The 26,234-nt window shown below is 33.8% G+C and overlaps 1 long non-coding RNA gene and 1 other non-coding gene across 3 annotated transcripts in view; one reads left to right on the top strand and one right to left on the bottom strand.

Annotated features, from left to right (window-relative positions):
• The first annotated feature begins 1,369 nt into the window (after positions 1-1,369).
• LOC144257199 (uncharacterized) overlaps positions 1,370-26,234 on the top strand; it is a 169,193-nt gene continuing 144,328 nt past the window's right edge. For both annotated transcript variants that reach the window (XR_013344392.1, XR_013344391.1), the window contains exon 1: positions 1,370-1,448. This is a non-coding gene — a long non-coding RNA (uncharacterized LOC144257199). The remainder of the gene's footprint in view (positions 1,449-26,234) is intronic.
• On the bottom strand, positions 9,760-9,863 carry LOC144257342 (U6 spliceosomal RNA). Its single transcript, XR_013344432.1, has one exon. It is a non-coding gene; the product is annotated as a U6 spliceosomal RNA (small nuclear RNA).

Below are 26,234 nucleotides of genomic sequence, written 5' to 3'. Positions count from 1 at the left end.
ATAGCAGGTTGAGGGGTGACAACGTTCAACATAGAAGGAAGCCATTCGTTTGTTTCAATACAGCCTGGAATGGCATGAACCTCTACTACCTTAGGCTGTCAAGTAAAGAGGCTAAGGGCGAGGCAAGAAATACAATACAGATTGAGCTCAATTCCAAGTTTGGTCAACTCTGAAGAGGGATGAACACTTTGCTTGGGGAGGGGTGAAAATAACAGGGAACCAAAAATTAACGAGACAGTAGTTCAGGCAGGTGCCCCACCCCTCCACGCCTTTAGTCGAGGGAGCTCGCCAGGGGTTTTCTCATCCTCCGGGAAGGGCAAATTCTTGTTCTTTATTAGCACTGGGAGTGATGACTTCACCTCTTCGCTACGGAGTGAGGGCCGGACGCGCTCCGACTTCCCTACCTCTCCGCGCCAAACCGCTGCGCGTCCGCGGGAGGCCCGCCCGCTGCCCACACGCGCCCCAGGCTCGCCTTCTCTAAGATGGCGGCGGAGGCAGCTCGCTCACACCCCGCCGCCCGCGCTTCCCGGAGTCGTGGCCTCAGGAGGCGGGAGTAGAATAGGGCGCAGACAACAGAAAGGAAAGGGCAGCTCGGACCCTCCAGTCCAACGAGGGACCCAAAGAGTCTAGTAAAGGGATAAGCCAGGAGGCAAACACTACCAGTAACACCGCTGGCGATTCACGTACGAACCAGTGCCACATCCGGACCCTCCGCCGAGCCCGCCCCGGAAATGATGTTTGGGGGGGGTCGAAGGCCGTTCTTCAAAGTGGATGCTTCCCCCGCCATAGCTCCTCTCCTCACAAAGTGCCTGGGGTCGCTCTTACTATTCCCATCCCTGGTTTAGCCATTACCCTCTCATGGCTCTGGGGCTTCTCTGCACAAAGCTGGCTGCGGTGACCGACAATTCTTTCTTTACAGAAAGCATTCCTCGCATTCTAACTCTAAAGTCTCCTCGGCTTGACCAAATTGTGTAGTAGCGTTCGTCCGAGAGGACTTTTAGTGCCGGCAGGCCTGGCCAAGCCTAAGCGCACTTCTTCGGAGTCCCTAAATCAGAATCCCGTGCTCTCAGCCATCCCTCCACCCGCCCGAGTTCGGAGCCTTGTCAGTCAGGGTGGTGAGCCCGCCCCTTCCGGCGACTCCGCCGGCCCGCCTCCTCCCCTCTTCCCTCCCCCACCCCTCCCCGTGCGAGTGTCTCCCTCTCCCTCTCGCTCCCTCTCTCTCTCCCTCTCTCTTTCTTTTGTGAGTTATAGCAACCGTTGCCTTGTGAATCAAGCGCCATAGTCACCGTAGTCCTGGCGACTGTTACCCATCAACAACAACTACTCCTCTCCTCCTCCTCCTCCTCTCCTCCTCCTCCTCCTCTCCTCCTCCTCCTCTTCCTCCTCCTCCTCCCCACCACCACCATCTCCATCACCCACCAACAACATCACAATAATCCACAGCCAAGGTGAATATTCTTCGGTCTCTACATGTGTGTGGGAGCGTGTGGATGCGTGTGAACGCGTGTGTCCGTGCGTGTGTGTGTTCGTGTGTGCGAGCGGAGCGTGGCTGTGCGGGGTCTCACTGCTGACACCGGGCTGCTGCTGCGGCGCGGCAGCCGAGGGGCTCTGTCCCTTGCGCGCCGCGGCGGGGTCGGGGGTGTGGGCGCCGCGCCGCCCTCTGGCCCTCCCCGGCCCTCGGCGGCCGCACTTCAGGGATGGAGCGGGAGCGCGGGGGGCTGAGAGCCGAGCGGGAGAGGGAGCCACAGTTTTCCGATGCCGATGCTGGATCTTTCCCTTAGGTCTGGTGAGAGGAGGAGGGTCAGGTGAAGAGATAAGGGATTTTTTTTTTTTGCCCCCCCTTCTTTTTCAAAGCTGCTTGTTTCCTTTTTCTTTGAAAACCGAAATAGATAACAATGTGCGGCCGGGTGGGGGGACCCAAGAGGTGGTGTTTTTTTGTTGTTGTTGTTCACTTGTGGGGCCTTGTTATGGGTTTTGTTATTTTTATCCTCATACATCCGTGAACTTTTCCCACCGCCTATTCCCTTCATTTTTGCCCCTCTTTGCTTGGTGCTAAATGATTAGCTGCTCTTCTTTGACCATCATCAGCTTCATGGTTTTCTTTTTTCTTTTAAAATAGTATTTTCTTTGTGCTGCAAACAGTCTTAATATCCATTCAGCACTCTTCCCTCTCCCCCCCCCTCCCGCCCCAACCCCTTGCACATACATTGAAACCCGGGGCCTCTTCGCTCTGCTCTCTGTTGCACAGGGAAAGAGATTTTTTTTTTTTTTTTTTTTTTTTAAAGTCAGTCTCTGTCTCTCTCTTTTGGTGGTGTGTGTGTGCGCGCGTGTGTGTGCGCGCGTGTGTGTGCGCGCTTGCTTGTGATTTAAACCGGATGCAGGGTATGTGTTGTACTTGGGTTAGTAGTTATTGACAGTGCTTTATCCTTCTTGTGGAGATGGGAGGGAGTAGTAGTGAGGTTCCATTTCACTTTGATGAACCTCCCCTCCCCACAGTGGAGTGTTAACAATTTTCATTGTGGTTATGAGACTTCCTGTGTGATGAACAGGGAAAGGACACAAGGAAGCTTTCGAGAACTCACTTCACAATGTTATTTGTGACAGTTATGGTACTTTAAGAGGTTTTTTTTTTTTTCATCATTTCCCTTTGAGAGTTGAAATTGAAGTCAAGTTGTTTATAAAGAATGCATGAAGCTTCTCAACTTGAAACGTGTGTATATTTCACTTTCTTTGTGGTTGTTAAGATCTAGGCATGTGTGTACTTAACATATTTTTTATTTACTTTTTTATTTTCTTTGGACAGTGAACTTAAACCTGCTAGGAAGAGGGAACTTCTTCTTTTTTTCCCCCAAGAAAATGTTTTTCTCTGCAGATTTGAGTACTTACCAGTCCTCAAGTAGTAGGGTTCTTGATTAAAGCTAACCTGGTTTTACAGATCTCTTAATTTTGTTCATTTTTCAGTCTAACTTTTAATTGATTATCAGTCAAAAGTATTATAAATGAATGTATACTAAAACAGATATAATGTACTATTATAGTTGCACATATTATAATTTCCAATTTAGATTTTAAAATACTTATTTAAACAGTATTCTTTGTAACAGCAAACATATATTGATTAACTGACAGCAGCCTGTGAATAATATGGCAGCATTAATTATTCTTGAGATTGTCAATGAGCAAGTTGGGTAATTATAATGCTATTTAGGCTAATATTTTAAAATAGGAGTTAGGGGTTTAATAAAACTTCCTTTTTCGTTTAATTGTGATTCCTATTTTAAATGCAGATGATATTTTATTCGAAAGGAAGTTTTCTTCAGCACTCACATCTCTTTCTAATCATCCCCTCCCCAACCTAAATTCCATGAAAATTTCTCTGACTAACTTGTATTTTTTTTTTCTGTTCAGATGAGTGTCAAATGCCTGAACACTTTTGGATGGTGAAGCTCCTGGGTCCTATAAACTGTCTCTGAAGTTAATAGGAGTTTTGCTGTCAAGTAGATTATATATATTCTACAATGTTATATTTAGTATTTTTATTTGCAGTGTCTAAAAACATTTTGAGGCATTTTACTTGTGTGTTTTAGATTTTCTAAAATTTGAATTTAGATTCACAAACTGATTTGAAAGCAGAATTTAAATTGAATTTGACTTCTTAACCAATTTTAAAGCATGCATGTGATATAAAAGTTGCTGTTAGAGATACTTAGGGCTCAAGTAAATGAAAATTATTCATATGGATTGGTTAAATAATAATCATAAATAGTAACAAAACAAATGACATTTAAAATTAAATACAGAGGCAAATACTCAGCATTTAGTTCATTCTTTCTTTAATATTTTTCCTAGAAGAGTGTATGTTATGTGTTGGTATTGCTTTCAGTTTTTAGACTATCAGAAATCTGTGAAAGTAATCATGCTTTCAAACTATATTCACTAGTAACTTTATTTGAGTAGCTAAATATATAATGCTTTTCAGTCTTTTTGTATTGTTTTTCCTATGAATTATATTAAACCACATAGGACATAGGCATAGTAAATTTACATGTATGTAGTAAACTAATAATGTATTCCTAGAAGTTTGCATCGTTGCATCGTTTTACAACGTTTTCATTATATAGAGGTAGTTGTGCCCGATTTCTGAAATACTGTGTTATTCTTCAGTATTCAAATAGTCTTGTACTCTACTTAGGTACTCAATTAAAAGGTTTATAGTTTAAAAGCTTGAAATTCTTTAACCTTCAACAATTTTTTTAACCTTTTAACAAATTTATGGTAATTTTTTTTTAACCATTAAAAAATAATAAAAAACCGAATGAATCCTAAGATAGTTGCCATGCACTATTTGAATGATAAGGTTACTTTTGGGTGATGTTTTTCATTTTTCTGGAGAAAGTTGGTATTATGTATGCATTCCTCTAAACTTCCAACTCAGGGATAATAAGTATCACTGTATTTTCAAACTGTAGGTGGTACATAATTTTGCTTTTCAGATTTTAAATTATGTGTATGTTTGTGTATATTTTTAAAGGATGGGTGTCAGGTGTGTAGTAAGAGTTAATTTTTTTCCCCCCTGATCTGAGCAGTCTAATAGGATTGTTACTTTGTTGTTAATATCTACACTGAGAATATAAGAAATGAAAATACTAAATAAGTAGACTTTTTAAATGATGAATATGCTGGTTGTTTATTTTATGTTGAGCATCTGACTAAATATCCTTTGTTCTCAGTTACTTTATAAAAATAGTTTGCTTAAGTAAATCATTTGCCTTTAACTCTTTGGATATTCTAGTAGCTACCATAAAATGGCTTATAAATTCCTTGTTGTTCACAGGTGCATAGCGTTCCTATATTTTGGAAATCCAAGATAAGTAGATTTGACTAAATCTAGTATGTTAGAGACAGATGGCTGCTTTAAACAGGTGTCACTTTCATTTTTTTACTGCATTGTGTTGGGACTTCCACAGGGGTTCACAAAAGGGCTGTCTAAAGCAGGTGGCATCCTTTGCTTTTATCTTTGGTTAGATATTTTAGAGTTAATTATTTTCCTAGGAAGAGTTTTTTTTTAAGTAAAATTTTTGTATTGTCCTCTTTGAACTACTGAAGATTTGTCATAGCTCATGTCTAAGTATCATGTCTAAGTATCCCTGTATTTTCAAGCTGTAGAACTTGTAGATGCTTTTATAAACTATTTATCAATTTTTACAAATAATGACAAATTCTTTTTGAATCCAGAAAAAGAATGTGGAAGTTCCTTACACATTCAAAGGTCAAATTTATCTGAAGCAAAATGATTTGACTAAAGTGAAATTTGGTTAACATGATAAATCAATTTTAACCATTTCATACTTAGAATAATTTTTTTGGATGATGTTATTTTAATTTGAGCGATATGTTTTAGAAACAAATTTTTTTTGTTAGTTTCATATTTTAAAACAAAAAATTTCCTGACCTATTTTAGTTGCTGCTATAAAATTTGTAGAGTTCTTTTAAAATGAAAATTGTTTTAAGCATTAGAGTTTAAAAATATATGCTGGAGTAAATAAAAGATTATCAACCTATTGATTTCTAAGGTTTATTTTTACTCTGTGATTCCATCGCTTTTTTTTGTAGGAATTTTGCACATCTTATAACAGATGCACCAGAGGGTGCTGTGCTGTTATCAATATTAGATTATTATAACTAAAAATGTGAAATGATTAGCATTTTTATTTAAAGAAAAAATTTTAATTACCTGTGTATTCAAATATATAGTCTTATTTCTGTGGAGTTTAAAATTTAATGTACTGTCTCATTGGCACTTTTATATTGAAGTGTGTGTGTATTATTGCAACATATAGCGTACTAAAGTTGAAATCTTTGATGTAGTCAATGTCATCAGTAGTCCTTATAAATTAAAATATATGCAGATTTTTGAATATCAAAAATTTATTTTAACTTGAGAAAAACATAACCTGGTGTTTTGGTTTTCTAGAATTTGATATTACTGGCACATATCAGTATATTACATGTTCTTATAACACTTTGATATAGCATAATTAGTGATAGGCTTTCATGGCATAATATTCAGAAATATACCTGAAAAGTGTGAATGTTTATGGTGGCTAAGTGAAGGCAAATATGGTGGTTATCATGCTTAATAATCAACAATAATAATATAAAAAATTATCTAGATAAATCAGTTCCTGCTTTATGCTGTTGGAGTAGTCTGGCTTGTTTTTTTTTTTTTTGTAAATATTGATTTTATTTTTTAAATACATGACAGCGGGATGCATTACAATTCTTATTACACATATAGATCTGGCTTGGTTTTTGAATTCTGCTTATTATCAGCAAAGTTTTAGATTCTCTGCCTTATTCTGTGCCTTATACTTCTAAAGTAGGAACAATTTTCTGTATCTGGAGAGATTTTTTTAGAGCTGTTGAATCTGGTATTTTGGGCTGCTTCTTGCACATCAGTTCTTTTCACAACAATATACTCTCAAAGGTGAATACTGACACAGTGGTGTCTTCCCCAAGTAAACTTTGAAAGGTAAAGATTCATTAAAGGATCTTTTAATTCTTGATCATGGATGTATTCCACATTAAACTATAATCTGCTAATGGTGATAATTTTAAAAAGTAACTTTATAAAGTATAACAATTTATGTGGTGGAATGTGTCAAAGAATATAAAATGTCACTAGAGAGTAACAATATTTTTAAATACTGGTCTTAACTAAAGAAGGTTAGGCATTTTTTCTGTAAAAAAAATATAGTCCCACAGTTTACTAGTTAGTCAATGACACGGTAATTTTTAAAAGTATATGGCAAATTGTATTGTTTAGAAATCTTTATATTTGAAGTTTTGGGTTTCATATCAAAGTACAGCATGTACATCATTAAAATGATCAGTTATAAAACTGCGTTGTATTTAGAGTATCAATACAAAAATGCATGGTTTGAGTATATTAAAGGCTAAGAACACAGGCTTGGAGTCAGATTTCAGATAATCTTATTAGCTGTATGACCTGGGACAAGTTATTTGCCTTCACTTAGCCTCAGTTTTCTCATTTGAAAGATAGGGTAAATCTTAGGGTTTTTGTGAAAATTAAAAGATAATTTGTGTAATGTAGGTTAGTTAGTCTTTGTTGTGGAATACCTGTTATTTTTATTAGGAAATGTTTAGATACCTATTGTAACCTTTTTGCTACTTAGTTATCATTTGAACATGATCCTTGGTGACCATTTATTTTCTAATGTGGCTGAAGTTCTGAAAGACTTTGTCCACTAGTCCAGGTCCAAGTTATTAAGAAATTATTCTTTTAAAACAAGACCATGAAGATATCTTTCAGTCACAGGTTTGGATTGCCGTTTGATAATCAGTCTTGTTACCACATTGAATTAAAAGAATGTTAGTCCAAAATTATGTTTTAGATTTACTCTGCAGCCATATTATAGTGGGGCTCCTTCTACCACATTCACATAATTCTACTGGTCTAGGGATTTCAGATTAAGAACTAATGATGTAACATTTCATTGTGTCTTACACTTCCCATTGTCCATTTCATTATCCTATTTAGATTTTCCTCTTCACGTTTCACGTGAATTTGTTTGAGATCATTTTGAGCCTTATTTATAAACTTCATATTAAATCTAGTCATTACTATATAATAGGATATTCTGGTCAATTTTATAAAGATGAGTTGTTCAGGGAATTATTCTGCAGGTCTATAATATATTGCTTATTATTGTTATTTACTGAGGGTATGAAATGTATGAAGTCAGCTCTGGTCTTCCTATAACAATAAGGAATTTTGGAATTAATTTGCTAACTCCTATCTTAGATTGTAAAGTAATTTTTGAACATTATCCAGAATAATATATGAAATTACAGAGGGGAAATGTCTTCTCTGGCTTCCTTTCTTTGGATGTTAGAAATGTTTAGCATTTTGAAGTTGGAAGCTAAATATAAAGTTGCTGTTTGGTAATTTGATACATTTTTATTCTTTTGAGCAATTTGATTAAGAATGAAATGTTTTTCTTATTTTAGAGTGATTTAAATGGTTTTAATCTTTGTCAAAGTAGAAAAATTATGATTAACACATTCCATCTGAAAAATTTGTCTGATAGTCATCTTTTCCCCCAAAAGTGTTGTATATTGTACCAACTTTTTGTTTGCCTTTCATTTTACCTGCTCCTATCTTCCCCCATCTTGTGTTTAATTAATTATATGACCCCCCTTTACGTTATTTTTATAATTAGCCCTATCACATAAATGAGACTTACTCTCAACTCAGCCATCTCCTTTGCTTGTGAATTTGACACATTTTAAAGAAACTTTTCAAAAAAGTCTAGGAAATAGGGCTTTACATGGGAAGATTATTTTCAGTCATCTATTATTTTCTTACAATATTCATCTGACTACTCTCTTTAACAAATATATAACCTTATTTCACTAATGATGTACCTAAGTGTAGTTTTGATTCAGAATTCTCCCTCATCATGAGTTTGTTCTTGCCTCTAGCTAAGTATTTTAGGGTTAATCTCTAGTTCACTCTCTAATTTGCACAGTCACATATGCCTGTCTGTTGCTGACTTTTTTAACTCCTGGATTCTTTCTCATTTAGAAATACCCAGTCAATACAACTTGTCTTTATTTTATATTGCTTGGACAAGGAGTCCCAGAGGTTCTTGGTGTTTCCTGTTTAGGCAAAAATAGGTATGGGATAATAGGAACTGAATCAGTGATAAGAGAGTAAGAAAAATTAAGTATATTAGTTGGTGAGAGGAGACAGATAAATTAAGATGTGGTAGAAAAGGAAGTGAGAGACAGTGACTAGGTGAAAAATTAAGGACTTCAAAAGTACCAAAAGTACCAGCAAAATAAGTATAAAGAGGAGACAACAGAAGTACTCAGTTTGCCCCTAAGTGTGAAACCTTAGCCTAGTCACTTAAATTCTGTAGGTCTCAGCCTTTCCATCTGTAAAATGAAACAGTAGGACTTTGTAATCTCCAAAGCTCTTTCCAACACTAATAGTCTCTGATTCCATGCCAAAATTGGCACTGGGAAAAGGAAGCATGCCAATAACATAGAGCCAGGAATTGGTGATTGCTTTACCTATGTTCTGAAAGGCTAGCATGTTGCTTGCCCTTGCTGCTTCTAATAACAACAACAAAGAAATAAAACTCTAAACCTGACACTAGGATAATGACCATACCTATGGCAAAGTGTCAGAAGGTTCTACCATTTCATTGGTTTTAGTAGAGAGGATGGCCAAGTGCCCTGATTTGCTCACCCACATAGGAATTATCTGAGCCTCACAGCTTGAGTTCCTGCTGGAGCCAGCTTTACTATGTATGTGTGCCAGACAAGTGTCTGACAGTTGGGGCTCCTGCCTGTTGCTCACCAATGAGTTATTTAAAACCGGACATAATTTCACAAGAATGTGGATAGATGAGAGAAAGAGACAGACAGACCAGAAGCACTAGAAAGTAATTTAGGTTTCTGTTGATTTCATTTTTTACATTTCTCTATTTATAAAATCCTTGACTTTTTCATCCCCCCTCCCCTCCCCCCAATACTATTCAACTGGTGTTTGAAATGAGCTCAAATCCTGTCAAGGTCTGGGCAAGTTCAGACACTCTTTGGACTACTTTGAAGCCCTGGTCTGGAAGCATTGCCATCATCCACACTAGTCTTCTCTTATATTTCTACACTAGTAATAATTATTACTTTTATTTTGAATATGGCTTGTACTTAGATCCTAATTTTTTTTTTTTATAAATGGAATGCTTCACAAATTTGCATGTTATTCTTGTGTTGGGGCCATGATAATCTCTGTATCATTCCAATTTTAGTGTATGTGCTGTGGAAGTGAGCATGATAATCATTCTTTTAATTCAGATTTGGTATCAGAAAAACTGTTATGTCTTTTGGTTAAGTCATCTGCATTTTCATAAAATTTTAATGTGGTAAGTAGATGTCAGGATTTTTAGAGCAGGACTAGCTAAGAACAGAAGCATTTTTGCTTAATTCAGGAAAAGTCACATATTCTACTATACCTCAATTCTTTTGCCAGCCTAATAGGGAAGTGAATGAAAGATTAAGAGACTCTAATTACTATTATTATTAAGTTAAATTTTTCTAGTTGTTAATTAACCTTTATTTTATCTATCTATCTATCTATCTATCTATCTATCTATCTATCTATTTATATGTGGTGCTAAGAATTGAACCCAGTGCCTCACTAGTGCTAGGCAAGTGCTCTACCCCTGAGCTACAACCCCAGCCCCATTATTATAATTTTTAAAAATTATTTTTGAGTGCTATTTTTAGTTGGTTAATGTAAAAACATTGAAGTTTCTGAACTACATTCAGATTTGTATGCTTAATAGCATATGTTTATTTCAATATAACCATCATCCTTAGAATGCATCTGGTTCTCTTAATTTTCAGTCATTTAGTGTACTCAGTCATTTAGTGTACTCAGCCATCTTAGAGTTGCATATTACTTGACTTGGGAGTTAAGTTTCTTTCTTCCATACTTTAGTTATGGAATAATGGGAGATGTTGCTATAGTAGAGTGGGAAGAAGCAGATAATATTTAAAAATCATATCCTATTTTTCTTATTGATACCAGTGCCTTATATATTCTTCCCAGTTCATTTTCCTGGATTGTGAAGTTTTGGTGGGGTTAGGACTCCAGATAGGCATTGTGAAGTAACTCAGAAATTCCACCATCTTTTCCAAATTTCTTCTCTTTTCTGCTAGACTATTGTACTGAGAACATATATTTTTTGTGAGAGTAGGCATTTTATTACTTTAATAAAATACTTATTACATTATTAAATTATTACTTCTAAAGTTTGAGTGTGTTTCTACTTAGTGGTTCCTTTTCTTCTACACATTGAATATATCTGTAAATGTCTGTTCATTAGGATACTAGTGGATATAAAACAGTATCTTTCTCTTTTAAGGAGGCTGTATTGTGATTTAGTCATGTACAGATTCAGATAGGTAGGAATAAAATAACGAAATAATGAGAAAAACTAGTTCATGCATTAAATGATTCCCTAAATCTTTCTCTTAAAATTTTGCTGTAGATAGGTGATTTTGTGGTATAAGTTTTGAAATAAAACCTAGGTTTTTCTTCTGCTACTGGTGTTGACATTTTAAATAACCCAAGAATATATCTGTAACAACAGGCTTTTACTGATTGGCATCTGATTATATCTGATAACAATCTAAGAGAGGAGTTTTGATGAAGTGTCAGCTTAAGGGTCATTAATAAAAAAAACATAAGTAACTAATAATCTGGAAATCACTTCTAAAGCTTTAAATGTGTAACATGTATTTGTGCCTCAGTGAGAACCCAACATAAGACAAGATAATACAAATGGAAGAAAGGATGTACAGTAGAAGGGGTAGAGAGAGAAAAGGGGAGGGGAGGGGAGGGGAGGGGAGGGGAGGGGGGACAGTAGAGAATAGGACAGACAGCAGAATACATCAGACACTAGAAAGGCAATATGTCAATTAATGGAAGGGAAACTGGTGTGATACAGCAATCTGTATATGGGGTAAAAGCGGGAGTTCATAATCCACTTGAATCAAACCGTGTAATATGATGTATTAAGAACCATGTAGTGTTATGAACGACCAATAAAAAAAAATAAAATAAAAAAAAAAAAAAAAAAAAAAAATAAAAGTTAAAACTAAAAAAAAAAAAAAAAAAAAAAAAAAAAAAAGAAAAATTTATACACAGAGACTAGAAAACTTAAATTCTTTGTTTTATAACTTGATTATACTGAATGCTTCTAAAAAGGGTGTTTAAAAATGCTTTACATTTTTATGGTATACTTATAACATGGAATTTAGCTTAAAACTGTTTGTATATATGAGTGTTTATGTGTGTACACTTTTAGAAAGTAATTTTAATGATATATGGCTTAGTGCTGTAGAACTTACCAGTACCTTTTTTTTTTTTTTTTTTTTTTGCTTACTGGTTTTTGAATTATATATCTTGGAATAGTATTAGGGACAGTTAACATTTACCTCAGTGCTATTTTCTGGAGTCAAAGAAAATCAGGGGAGTGGTTTAAGTTCTTTGAATTACTTTTGTTTGTGTGATGTTAGAAATAGTTTTTAATAGTGCCTCACATTAGTTTTAGAGGTATTTTTAGTTCATAAAGGCCATGAATGTTGAATTGAATTAAATTATAGTTAAAGACAAAAAAATGTAATTAATTTAAATTATAGTAGGATAAAATATTGTGCTGCTGGATCAACATTTGATCTGTTCCTTTATTTTTTAGAAGTCTGCTGAGTTTTGAAATTTAAAACCTTTAAATAATATTAAATGGGTAAAGCTATATAATAGATGTGGATTTATATTTCAGCAAAGGTATAAGAACCATAAGGCTTTGAAGTGAGGAGGGATTTTTTAAAATCTTTGAACTTGGAAAGAGATGTATTTTAATATTTTAACTGGGTTAGGATTGCCTGAGCACATTTGAGTTTGAGAGGAATGCAAGTGACCATGGATTGGAGATAAAGATCAGAGTAATTTGTGAGAGAAGGTCATATTAGCTCCAGCCTGCTGCCCTGGATAAACTTAGAAGTAATTATTTTTGTTGCATGACATAAGCCTATAAAATTATGTTTTTGTTTATTTCCATTGCTGTGTGGAATTTCCCAAATATGTATTTTATGTGATCTTTGGAAATTCCAGCTTACCTTTTAGGTTACAAACCTTAGAAATAATGCCAATAGATGGCACATTACCTAGAACACCAGCTTAATCTGAAAGACTGAGGTAAAAATGAAGGTAAATGGGAGCGGGATTGTGTAATTCAAAACACTGGAATGTGAACAGTTGCTAGTACAATGTAAAGAAAAAGAAGGATCATATCAGGGCCCACGTGTGAATCCTGGTTTGCTATATTCAACATATCTAATAATAATGTAGCTATTACTGACAATATTTGTAGTATTTGTTTCAAAAATATTATAGCAAAGGTCTAAGAAGTACCTGGATATATCACTATATAAGTTTTTTTGTTTAATATTAGTTTTAATACAGCTTTAAATTTGATTAATTAAATGATTTACATCAATGTGTTTTTAGTACCAATTATTTTTTACATTAATATTATTAACATTTAGAAATACTGAAATGGCTTAGATACCCATTGGTTCTAAAGGAGGATTTTGAAAGAAAAGATAGACAATGGGGTATTAGATGCAAAATTGCATATTCTCAGGTATGTGGACATATTTTTTAAGATTTCAAATTGTAGAAGACTTCAGAAATGATAGATGGTATCCTTGGGAATCTGCAAGAATAAAAAAGAAAATGGAGTTGGTTGAAATTAATAGAGAATTTGGAAATTAAAAATAAGGTGATTAGATGGTAAACCACTCTAAATGGGGAAATAATTTGAATTAGCAGTTGTTTTTGTTGGTGGTGTTTTTTTTTTTGTTGTTGTTGTTGTTTTGTTTTTTTGGTACTGGGGCTTTAACCCAGGGGCATTTACCACTGGGCTATATTCCCAACCTTTTCATTTTGTTTCAGGGTCTCACTAAGTTGCTGAGGCTGGTTTCAAACCTGTGATCCTCCTACCTCAGCTTCCTGAATAGCTGGGATTACAGGTGTGCTCCACCACATCAGAAGAACCATCAGTTTTTAACCTTATTACGATTTTAAATAGTGGAAGTGGAGGAAAAGATTATGCTTGTTTTTTTTTTTTAGCATTTTCTTCTTTTTTTAATTAATTTTTTAAAATTTATATGACAGCGTAATGCATTACAATTCTTATTACACATAGAGCACAGGTTTTCATATCTCTGGTTGTATACAAAGTATATTCACACCAATTCATGTCTTCATACATGTATTTTGGATAATAATGTTCATCACATTCCACTATCATTTCTAACCCCATATTTCTACCATTGCCTTTCCACCCCTCTGCCCTATCTAGAGTTCATCTATTCCTCCAGTGCTCCCCCTCCCTACCCCACTATGAATCAGCCTCCTTATATCAGAGAAAACATTCAGCATTTGGTTGTTTTGGGATTGGCTAACTTCACTTAACATTATCTTCTCTGACTCCATCCATTTACTTGCAAATGCCATGATTTTATACTCTTTTATTGCTGAGTAATATTCCATTGTGTTTACATGGTATATATGCCACATTTTTTTTTTTATCCATCCATTCATCTATTGAAGGGCATGGTACCACACTTTTTCTTCTTTTTAATTAGTTGTGAATATTTACAATAAGGTTCTCTGCCTTTTTTTTTTGTACCATGAATTAAATCCAACACTGAATCACATCCCCAGCCCTTTTAAAATATTTTATTTAAAGAGAGGGTCTCAAGGAGTTGTTTAGGACCTTACTAAGTTGCTGAGTCTGAGTCCTCCTGCCTTAGCCTCCCAAACTGCTGGGATTACAGGCATGTGCCATTACACACCTGGAAGGTTCTGGAACCTTTGTCTTTTATGGTATGAAGTTTGATTTTCTAGATGATATATATAGAAAAGCATTAAGTTGATATGTTGTATCAGGTGTTCTTGTAATTACTATGAAAAAATAACAAAAAATTTTCATTTGTGATATCTGCTTATCTGATATCTAAAACAGTTTATGTTTGGGAAACCAATATATATTGAAACACTGTATACCATAAAGTACATATTCTTTTTTTTTTTTTTTAAAGAGAGAGAGAGAGAGAGAATTTTTTATATTTATTTTTTAGTTTTTTCGGCAGATACAACATCTCTCTTTGTATGTGGTGCTGAGGATAGAACCCGGGCCGCACGCATGCCAGGCGAGCGCGCTACCGCTTGAGCCACATCCCCAGCCCAATAAAGTACATATTCTTAAAATTTTCTGCATTTTGAAATATTTAAAACTCATATTAAAGTAGAATAGTATCACACTGCCATGTACTCATCACATAGATATAAAAATTATTATTTTTTACTGTTCTTAAAGGTATAAAATTTGAAATATTTGTTTATTGAAATAAACTTGAACTCTTGAATTCTGTGTTGCTTTGAAAATTTTAAAATCCTATGTTAAGAACAGATTCAATGTAGACTTAAATTAATGCTTATGTTGAGGGCAAAATATTTAAAAGTGATTATCTTCATATTGTTTCAGCATTAAATTAGGAAGGTTGTTTTCACTTGCTGGTTAAGTCTTTTGTTTAGTAATTTCAGCCTCCTGGTTTTGAAATGTGATAAAAAAAGTGGCAAGTACAAGGACAGAATCTCTTGTTTGCAGGATGCAGAAAAAAACTGTCTTGAGATATACTTCTCAGTTGTGAAATGGAATTAATCTTTTGTTTGTCATTGTTTTAACTTCTTTGGGTAGGTTTGGATAAATAGTTAAAATCATTTTGTAAGTTGATAATGGAAAAGAGTCTACTGTCTTCTGGTATGTTTCCTTCAAAGTTAGCTGCTCAGTTAGTAGGACATATTTTAAGTTGTTTATAGTGGAATATAAAGGAAGAGACACACAAAAGCTAGTGTACTAATAATTTGTGATAGCATTGAAAGCTGTTTAATATTTTCTTATTTATTATCTTCAGTAATGAGGAGATTCCCTAATTTTTTATTATCCTACTGAGGCCAGATAGAAGGAAGCACATTTCTAATTTTAAAGTCTATAGCAAACAACAACAAAAACAAAAAACACCTTAAACATTGTTTATGTTGAAAACTATTATGAACTAATGTGTATAATAAAATAATAATTAATGGCATTTGAATATACAACACAATGTAGATCTAAATCTCTTGATTAAAAATATTATATTGTTAGAAACTAAATGACAGCATGAAAAAATAAATACATTAAATAAGGTCTCTATTTTTAATTTGTGTATAACTTTAATTACTAAATTTCTGTGTGATCCAGTGTGCATTAGAAATGTATGTGACATTAGAAGATTTTGTAGCAGTCTTTTAAATATTTCTATTCCAGGATAACTATCCAGACTGAATAATAAAGTGATGTGCAATAACTAAAACTATGCTCTAATTAAATGATTTTATCCCATAACTAACTACCATTTCTTTTCTCAAAGGGCTATATTTAATTCTTTTTGCCATTAGGAAATACCTATGCTAAGTGATCCTGGATATTAGATTTTCATGCTTTTCAGAAGTAGATGGAAGACGTAGTATAAGAAGAAAACACCAGTACAATGTTTAATGAGTCAGTATTGAACCAAACATAAATGTAACCCTGCAAAAAAAAATCATTAAATATATATGCTAATTTCAGTAATATTTGTAGTACATTTTGTTATGAATGTGATGCAATATCAATTTCAACATTATAACAACTTTCTATGCTTTCAGATTCCTTATACTTAAAATCAAAATCAAATTGTTATTTTTTTTTCTTTCTTTCCTTTTTATTGTAGCAGGGATGGAACCTAGGGGTGCTTTACCACTGAGCTACATCTCCAATTCTGGTTTTTTTTTTGAGACAGGGTCTTGCTAGCTTGCTGAGGCTGGCCTTGAATTTGTGATACTCCTGCCTCAGCTTCCTCAGTTGCTAGGATTATAGGCATGTGCCACTGCAACTTGTTTATTTGGCTTTTTAAAAAATACAGTTTTCTAGTTGTAGATGGACATAACTTTAATTATTTATTTATTTTATGTGGTGCTGAGGATCGAACCCAATGCCTCACACATGCTAGGTGAGCGCTTCACTACTGAGCCACAAGCCAGCCCATGCTTATTTGGCTTTTTATTGTTTTATATTCCATGTAGTATTTTCTGTGCTTTTAGATATCTCATACTTAAATTCAAAGTATAATTTTATTTGGCATTTTATTATTTTATGTTTCATATAGTATCAATAAAAGCACAGGTACCAGCCTCAGTGGCACTGCCTGTAGTTCCAGTGACATGGGAGACTGAGGAAGGAGTATACAAGTTCAGAAGTGGCCTCATTAACTTATCGAGTCCATGTCTCAAAAAATGAAAAGGAATGAGAATGTGGCTCTGTGGCTAAGCTCCCATGGGTTTAATCCCCTGTACCAATAATGCCAAGAATAAACAAAGAAGAACAAACCACAGGCAATTTTTATTCTAGCATTTAAAGATCATTTTCTTTTAAAATATAACTGCCAGTGTATTTAAATTTGTGATGTCATTAAGATAAATATAATAATTTATGTTATGTGATAACAATTCTCACATTTCCAACGTGAGAATATTGATCTACTTATTCTATATAGCAATTTCCTAACAGCAAACAAAGTTTAATAGTCTTATTAGGAAGAAGACCATCTCTATATGTAAAAGAGCTTTATCCAAGCATTGACCTATGTTTTAGAACTTGACTCTGTTTGCATAGTAGCCAAGCTTTTGGAGCTGGAACCTCAAACCCCCTTTATTGATTGTCTTCATTCCTCAAGGACTCAATTTCAGCCTTTCTTCCCGTCTCTGCTAAACTATTCTATTGCCATTTTCCTTTGTCCCTCTACTATGGCTGGCCCAGCATAGCAGACCAAAAGAAGCAGCCAGAGGGCTATAGTAGAGATTAGACAAGTGAAATGGTCCCTTAGTAGAGTTACACATGCTTTTAAATGGCACAAATATATAGGATTTCAGTAGAGACATAATTAGGGTTTTATTTAACATCAGAGTTTTTAAGTCAGGATGGACTCTGGAGATTGTTTAGTTACTCCTGCCTACCTTCTACTTACTTACATAAGAAAACTGAGGTTAAGTGACTTGAGGTTAAGTGACTCTGATAAATGTTACATATACATTATCAGAGCTGAGGCTGTTGAACCCCAGACTCCGCATTCCTCACTCTGACAAATATCCTTGTCTTTTAGTTAGTGTAAACTCTGCTTAGCATTTAGTACTCAGAATATTTGTTATTTTATCCATAACTTTCTTCATAATTTTTCTAGAAAAAGAAAATTAAAGATTTTAAAAAAATTCTTGTTATTTGTGTTTTCCCTTACTGGATATTAATGATGTATACATAACTAATGTATTAGTTATGTAATTATCAGGTTGACATGTACCTCTTTACTCTTTCTGTCCCCCTTTCCTCCTTCCTTCCTTTCCCTCCTTACTCCTTCCTTCCTTTTGTGGTGGGGGTTGAACCCAGGGCCTTACCCATGGTAAGCATCGGCTCTACCACTGAGTTACTTTCCCAGCCCCTCTTTTCACTTCTTTGATAAAGATAAAGGTGATTCTAAACATTCTGAAGATTGTTATAACAATCCATTTATTAATTTTAAATATGGAAACATTTGTTCCTGTAGGTCATTCACTCGTGGAATAAAAGCAAAGTACTGGCAGCTCATAGAGGTAGGACATGCTGAGGCTTGCCCTGTTGGGCTTTAAAGGTGTTGCTGCACTCATGAGTGCTCCAGCAGAATGAATATGTGAATGGGCTGCCCTTCATTCCACAGCAATTAGAAGCAATACCAGCAGCCATGCTATTATATGACTTTATTTTCTTAATCTGAATTTTTGGAAAGATATCTTGTTCACTGATAATAGTATGAGACTGTGATAAGAATAAGTAAGAACCAAGATATAGTTTTACTCTTCTCTATTTTAGAATTTAAAGTAAATCAGTGAGCCTAGACTTTAACTTAGTTTTGATATCCTTTCTGTGATAAAGATGAACAATTTGAGTGCTGACATTGTTTAATTATTTGAAATAAACCATCTAAGAGACACCAAAACAATGACAATGGAACTTTCAAACAGAATCTGATGTTTTTTTTTTTTTTGCAGTCTCATTTGTGGTACCAAATCTAAAAGGATACATTTATATAAAACAAGAGTAGGTTTCCTATGGGGGAAACCATTTGTCATTTGCTCTTAACAAGGCAAATCCCCACAGACAAGCCTTCTTGTAAAACTGTTCCCATTGGATTTATCCTCACTTCAATAAAAAAAGGAGATATGATAAACAAAGATATGATGAAATATTAGTTAGTTCTTGTATTTTTGCCTAAAACTTTCTTATTTATAGTTTTAGAAAAATGTAATGTTATTTGATATACATTAGTAGACAGATATACTCTATTACATTGCTTTTGCTTTTGGTTTATGAAGAAAAACTTTTTTTTTTTTAAGGGGGAAGGGATCTAAGTAACTTACTTTTTGATATAACTGTATTTCTGATTTGCTGGTAAGTGTGCTGGCCCATAAAATAGATCAGAAAATGCATGTATTGAAAGCATAATTCACATGACCAGAAAGTGTTAAAATACTTTAAAGTCTTAAATTGAGGTTTGGATTTAGAGATTAAATTGTTAGAATAAATACTAAATTGTTATTTATTTTGGACATAAAGAGGAAAAATCTCAAATAGGGAATGTGTTCTTACTATATGAATTTACAAATTTGAGTAATTTTTGCTGAAACTTTAAAAAATATGGCTTAATAGAATCCTTCATAAAAGAGGTTCTTTGGATTTTTACAAATAGGTCAAGAGTCTTGTTTCACTGGATCAGACTCTCAGAATTCTTCATGGCCTATTTGTCAGAATTGTTTAAGAAATATTCAGTGCCATGATGTGCCATAAAACTACTTGACTTTGCTGTTTGGAAGGTTATGGTCTCATGTCCATTTTCAAACTTTATCATTCTACTCAGTAACTTCCCTTTCCTGACAAGCATGGTTTATGGTATTGTGTATTAGTTAAGAGGCTAAACTCTGAAATGAACAACACCTGAATTTGAATTTCAGCTCTGCTACTTCCTAGTAGTTTAACCTTGAGCAGATTACTTAAACTCCATGAAGTAAGATTAATAAAATAAAACTTAATTGTTTTGAAGATCACATTATATACTGTAGGCAAAAAAACACTGCCTGACACATGTGTGCTCAATAAATGATCATTGCTCTTCATAGCTTGTATGGTTTCCTGAATTATGCCTTGTCATTTATTTTGTCTAAAATTTGGTTCTTACCTTTTTGTTGTGGTGGTAATTGAATCGGGGGTCCTGCATGCTAGACAAACATTCTGCTACTGAGCTACATCCCTATTCCTTTTTATTTTTTGCTTTCAGAGAGGGTCTCCTAAGTTGTCCAGGCTGACCTTGAATTTGAGATCCTCCTGCTTCAGTCTCTGATAGCTAGGATTATAGTGGCATACCACCCTGCCTGAGGTTCTCATCCTTTTATTCTACTGAGAACATGTTTTCTACCCTACTTAAACTCCTTTCTTCTAAAGTTAGATTTAGGGCTGGGTGGAAGAGCTCTGGCTTAACATGCCTGAGGCCTTGCAATCTTCTCTGTGAAAGCAGTGGAGAGTTGAAGTGATCCTTAACTTGATGGGTCACTTAAAATGAGTTTCTTAACTTCTTAGCATACCTGATATGGGCTTGGGAATTTGATTAGATTTTTGTTTATTTGCAAATATTTAATCTTTTCAAATTGTTTATAAGCTTCTTAAAGGCAGAAGATTATATAATAGAGTTTTAAATTCAGTCAGAAACTCAAGGTCCTTTTCTAATAGAAGGAAATCCACAATGGATATTAGTCGATTAAGCAAAACCCATTTAACTATAAATTTGCCATTTAAAAAAAATAGTGATCATTATAGCAAGGCAGTTTTATTACTTCCATTGGATTGATTTGCTTTCTTTTGTTCAAAACATATTAAGTGGTGTGAATTAATGAATTTTGGATATTTTATCAAATACAGGGACTTCTAGTGAGCAGTAGCTTTTGGCTGACTTTAGGTCTCTTCTGACCTTTTCAAGTGATATTTTGTAACTCACTCTCTATATATGCATTTCACCTATCTATCTGAAATTTTATGTTTGCTTGGGCTTTATTTAGTGTTTAAGAAAACTAATTTCTTTGTTTCATAAGTCGGGGAATAGTTTATTAAATCAAGTACCTTCAATTTTAGTTGTGGCAGAATTTCCTAATGCTGCTTACAATAGGAAAAACACAGGGGTGTTATTGGAATTTTTCTTTTTTTTATTTTGTTGAATAATAACTTTAAATTTTTTTCTAATTAGTTCTACATGACAGCAGAATGCATTTGATTTCATTTACACAAATGGAGCACAACTTTTCATTTCTCTGCTTGTACATAGTGTAGAGTTGCCTCAGTTGTGAAATTATACATGTACCTAGTGTAATGATGTTCTCATTCCACCACCTTTCCTACCCCCTTGTCCCTTCCCTGCCGCCCCCCCCCACCCCTTTGCCCAATCCAAAGAGAACTTTGCTTTTTAGTGGACTATGTTGAATACCTCAGACCTTTCATGTTTCTCCTTTGCTGCTTAATTTCACTATGCCCACTGGGATGTTAAAAGTACAACATAACAACTTGAGTTCCAGGGTGGTACCAAGGCAGTTGATTTAAATAATAATAATAATTTAGGAAACTGAAAAAATTTCTGTAGGAAAAAAAGTCTGCAATAATCAGATGTGTTGTTGCATTTGAGATATTTCAATTAAGGTTGAACAATGGAAATATAGGGTTATCTGCTTTGATGTCTACTAGAGAATTTATTTTGGTAAACCTTTATTTTTATATAAAACTCATTCATAAATCCATATAGCCCTTTTAAAATTTTATTGTAACATTTTTAGAAGGAATTAATATTTATAGCAACCTAGGATAGGCACAGCATGCTGCAAATAGCAGAAGTTATAGATAAAGAAATCAATTTGTCCACATACAAAATGCCAAATTCTATGAAAAGAAAAATCTAGACTAAAAAACACTTGTCATAAGGCCAAAGGAAAAACATTCTTCACATATAAAAGATGTTACAAATAAATAAGAAAAATGCCACACTATATCAAAATAAAAGTGGAGGATTAATCAAGTTTTAAAAGAAATATACATTCAGTAGCTACTATAACACTAATAATAGAACATGGGAACATGTGTAATAGTAAACAGGCAACCAAATGAAATATGTTATAAATCTATACCCATCCAACCCTCTTTAATCAGTGTATTTTTATCATGTACCATCTCATAAGATACCGAGTTTATTATCAGTTACTATGTCATTTTAACTTTTTTTAGACCCAAGGGGCGCCTTTCAATTTCTGTGACAGAAATTTAAGTTATCTGCTTATTTCACTTTTTATATTAATTTAGGCAAATACTGGTACATTACAATATGGGCTAAGAAGTGAGCTGCCATGGAAGATTTGTCAATGAACAAAACTGATCAGGCCTCTCACCTGAGAAGCTAACATTCAAACATTTTGGGGATGAGAAACAAAATGAATAGACATATAGTATATATAGATGGTTATAAATGTTAAGGAGAGAAATAAGAAGGATAGAGAAGATAGATGATGGGGTAGAGAAATTGCAGTATTAAGTAGGGTGATTAAGAAGATCTTACAGAGAAGGTAACATTTGAACAAAGAAATGAAGAAGGTAAGTTTTTGGTAATTTCTTCAAATATTTATTATATTAATGCTTTTGATTGATGCCTTCCTGCTATATTAGTCATGATTTTTTTAAAACATCTATCCTTAAGTACTTCCTGCCTTTGTTGTTACCACCTTTTCTCATTTTTATATATGCTTTCTTATATATGCATGCATTTTTGTGTGCATATAAAATTGTCAACATCTATACCTATATGATGCAATGAATAGTATTGTGATTTGCTGTAAGGAATAAGCAGATTGAGATCATTTCAAAATTGAATTAAGTCCACTTTGCCTGCTTCAAAGTGGGAGGTTCTTCTGAAACACAAGTGTTACTAAAATATATCCTAATATGGCTATAATTCACAAAGTAGGAACAAAACAAGTGTTGGTGAAAATGTGGAGAAACTGAGTCCCTTCTACATTGCTAATGAGAATAATAAAGGATGCAGCTACTGTAGAAAAGAGTTTTTCAATAAGTAAAACAGAATTACCATATGACTCAACAACCTCATCCATGGATTTATATACCCAAATCATTGAATCAGAAGCTTAGATACTTATATAACACATTCTTAGCAACAATATTTATAAATAACCAAGAGGTAGAAACAATCCAAATGTACAATAAACCAGTTGTGCCAGTTACAAAATTATAAATATACCTTAAAAATTTGAACAGAATTTACACATGAAGTATTAAATGTAAAAATGATAATGGATATATAGAAATTAGAATTTGCTGGAATGCTGTTTGATTAGTTAGTCCCCAGATTGGCTAATCTTAACTGGAACAGCAACTTTGCATATGATAGTTTCTATGATAATGATTCTCTTTCATGTCTTATAAAATGTGAAAGTAGAATTGTTTATATAGATAATAGGTATCATTATCTAGTATCTTTACCCCCAATTTAATGATTATAAATAAATTTTGTAATTTTACAAATAAATTTAATGAAAATGAATTAAATTTATAAAATTTTGCATATGCATAAAGACAAATGAGGGGTTATTTATTTAGATAAATAAAAACTAATGGAGACAAATTGTCTTGAGTTGTTATTTTGACAAATAGATTGTTATGGTGATATTTTGGGATTGTCATTGTGCTAATGTCAAAATCATATTTTCTATTTCAGTTCAACATCAAATATTTAGTATTATTTGCCTGTCATCTATTGTGAACTGCATAGTTTCACATTTGAAGTTATTGTACTCTATGGAAAACTTGAAATATAGTACAAATATAATTAATATTAATATTTGTTTTAACGTGCTTAAAGAAGTAGAAAATTCTCTGGAATCCTAAAACAAAAAACGACCTTTTTCTGTTTGTATGTAACTTCATATATTTACGTGTGTGTGTGTATAAATATATATATATGTATGTATATATTTAATCATGGTTTCCATTGTTAAAGGCTATTTCAGTAATTATAATTGCAAATATGCCCAGGTGAGTCAGCTATGCACATATTTTAGCAACCTCTGGGCCAGACTCTATTGAACATGAGTACCTGATTATTACTGACAGTAAAGAAATAAGTAATTAATTAAAGAAGCCAAATTCAGTATTACCACTTGTACCACTACCATGTTTATGAAAAAATACATAAGGTATAATATTGAGTCAACTCTTACGTTTTTCCCCCATATATAAATGTGTGTGTATATGTATGCATATACACACAAACATACACAAATACATATTCATATTCACAAATAAATTCTTTTTGCAGTGCTGGGTATTGAACTCAGGGCTCCATGAATAGCTAGGCAAACACAGCACTATCACTGAGCTATATCCTCAGGCCCAGCTACCTCCAACTTTTTTGTTAAGGAAAAATTTAAACATAATGCAGTAATAGAGCAGTACAATGAAATTATGAAATGTGAATTCCCATTTATCAGTCACTCTGCTTTCATAATTATTAGCTCATGGTTATCTTTTTTCAGATTCCTTTACTTCCCACATATCTGATTATTTTTCCCCTCACTTTTTACCTTTGGAAAGGAGCTTCAGCACAGTGAGTCAGGGTTAGATTGTCAAGTCTATTGCCCTGCCTTACATGTTGTGCCACCTCCCTGGTAGATAGAGGGTGGATGAAAAGAAATCATGAAAATAATAAATTTTTATTGTTTTTTTTTAAATGTTTTTTCTTTTAGTTGTCAATGGACCTTTATTTTATTCAGATGTGGTACCAAGAATCGAACCCAGTGCCTCACACCTGCTAGGCAAGCACTCTACCACTGAGCCACAGCCCCATCCCCTGTTTATTGGTTTTTTAACCAAGTATCATTTAAAATTTTGAATTGTGAACTTTGGTATTTCTGGTCCTAGATTTTTAGTTGGAATTAAATACAATTTTTCAAATTTAATATAGATTCCACAAAGACCATTTGCTAATGTTTATAAAGTTATATTTACTTTTTTATTAATGTGTTTTTTTAAAATGCTTTCTAAACATTTCCTATATGTTTTTCTTCCAAGAAAACTGAGATATCTGAGGTTATCTTTTTTGTCACTTGGAATGTGATGCACAATGAAATGATCTCTTGGATTTGTATGATGTGCTTCAGGATGCCATTTTAGTTTCTTCAGTTATTTATTTAAAAAAATCTATTGCTCCAATACCATTTTAAAAAGTTTTAATGTATAAAAATGAATAATAGTAGTTGAAAAGTGAAAGTGTTTTTATTTAAAAAATCCTCAGTGTTTTTATTTGACAATTATACTTCATATCATCCTTCTTATAAATTTCTTTTTTATTTGTACTATGGATTTAACTTGGGGACACTTACCATTGAGCCACATCCCCACCCCTTTCTTACTTTTTATTTTGAGTCAGGGTTTCACTAAATTGCTGAGGGCCTCAGTAAGTTGCTGAGGCTGCCCTCCAACTTACAATCCTTCTGCCTCATCCTTCTGCATCGCTGGAACCACAGGCATGTCTCAGTATGCCTGACTGTCCTCTTATAAATTTTTAAAGACCTTTAGTGGACAAATTATGAAAAATAATATGAAATAACAAAATAAGGAAATATTGTGTCAGAAGAAAGGAAAAAAATATTAATGACAATCATTTTAATATGATAAAAAGATAGGATTAAGTATAGTCATAAGGAGTTCTAACCTGTGTCATTGGTTAGCAACCCTAATTATGTGATATACCAAAGAACTTATAATTCTTAAGTTCATGAAATTTAAAAAAATCAGAATTCACTTCTTTTTTAGCAGGCTTCATTGAGGGTTTTTGCTTTTTTTTTTTTTTAAATTAAGGGTACTATACATAGTGATGAATGGGATGTTATAAATCCAAGAAAACTAGAATTTGAAAAGAGGCATAATTGCTAAGTTGAATGTATTATTCTCTGTCACTGAATATTGTGTAGTTTCCCTTAATTATGACATGCTTTATAATTACATTGCAGTTTTGTAGCTTTGAGGAAGCAAGGACTTGATGGATATCAGAGGTCACTTTCCAACAACACTTCTGGTATTGGATATCTATATCTGTTGCTTTTATTTCCACGCCAGCAAGGATCCTAAGTGTTTAGAACTTTGATTGTTTTAGGTCAGACCAGAATTATTTGTAATGTCTTTGACTAGTAACTGACCAAGCATTAAATAATTACTTTGGAAGTTAATACATTTGCCTGACAGTGTTCTGGGAATAATATATTTATAAGTCAAATTTGACTTTAATAATTCTTTTTACCTCTGTGTGTGTGATGTTTTAATGTTTTGGTCTTGTTTGGGGAGGGGGAAATCAAAATTATAATTATTACAAAGTATTCAAATTACTTCGTAAAGTTAAGTGTACTCTAAATGTTCAAT

The sequence above is a fragment of the Urocitellus parryii genome, chromosome 10 (genome assembly GCF_045843805.1).
Source record: "Urocitellus parryii isolate mUroPar1 chromosome 10, mUroPar1.hap1, whole genome shotgun sequence".
Taxonomy (NCBI): Eukaryota; Metazoa; Chordata; class Mammalia; order Rodentia; family Sciuridae; genus Urocitellus; species Urocitellus parryii.
This window is presented reverse-complemented; position numbering and strand designations above follow the sequence as displayed.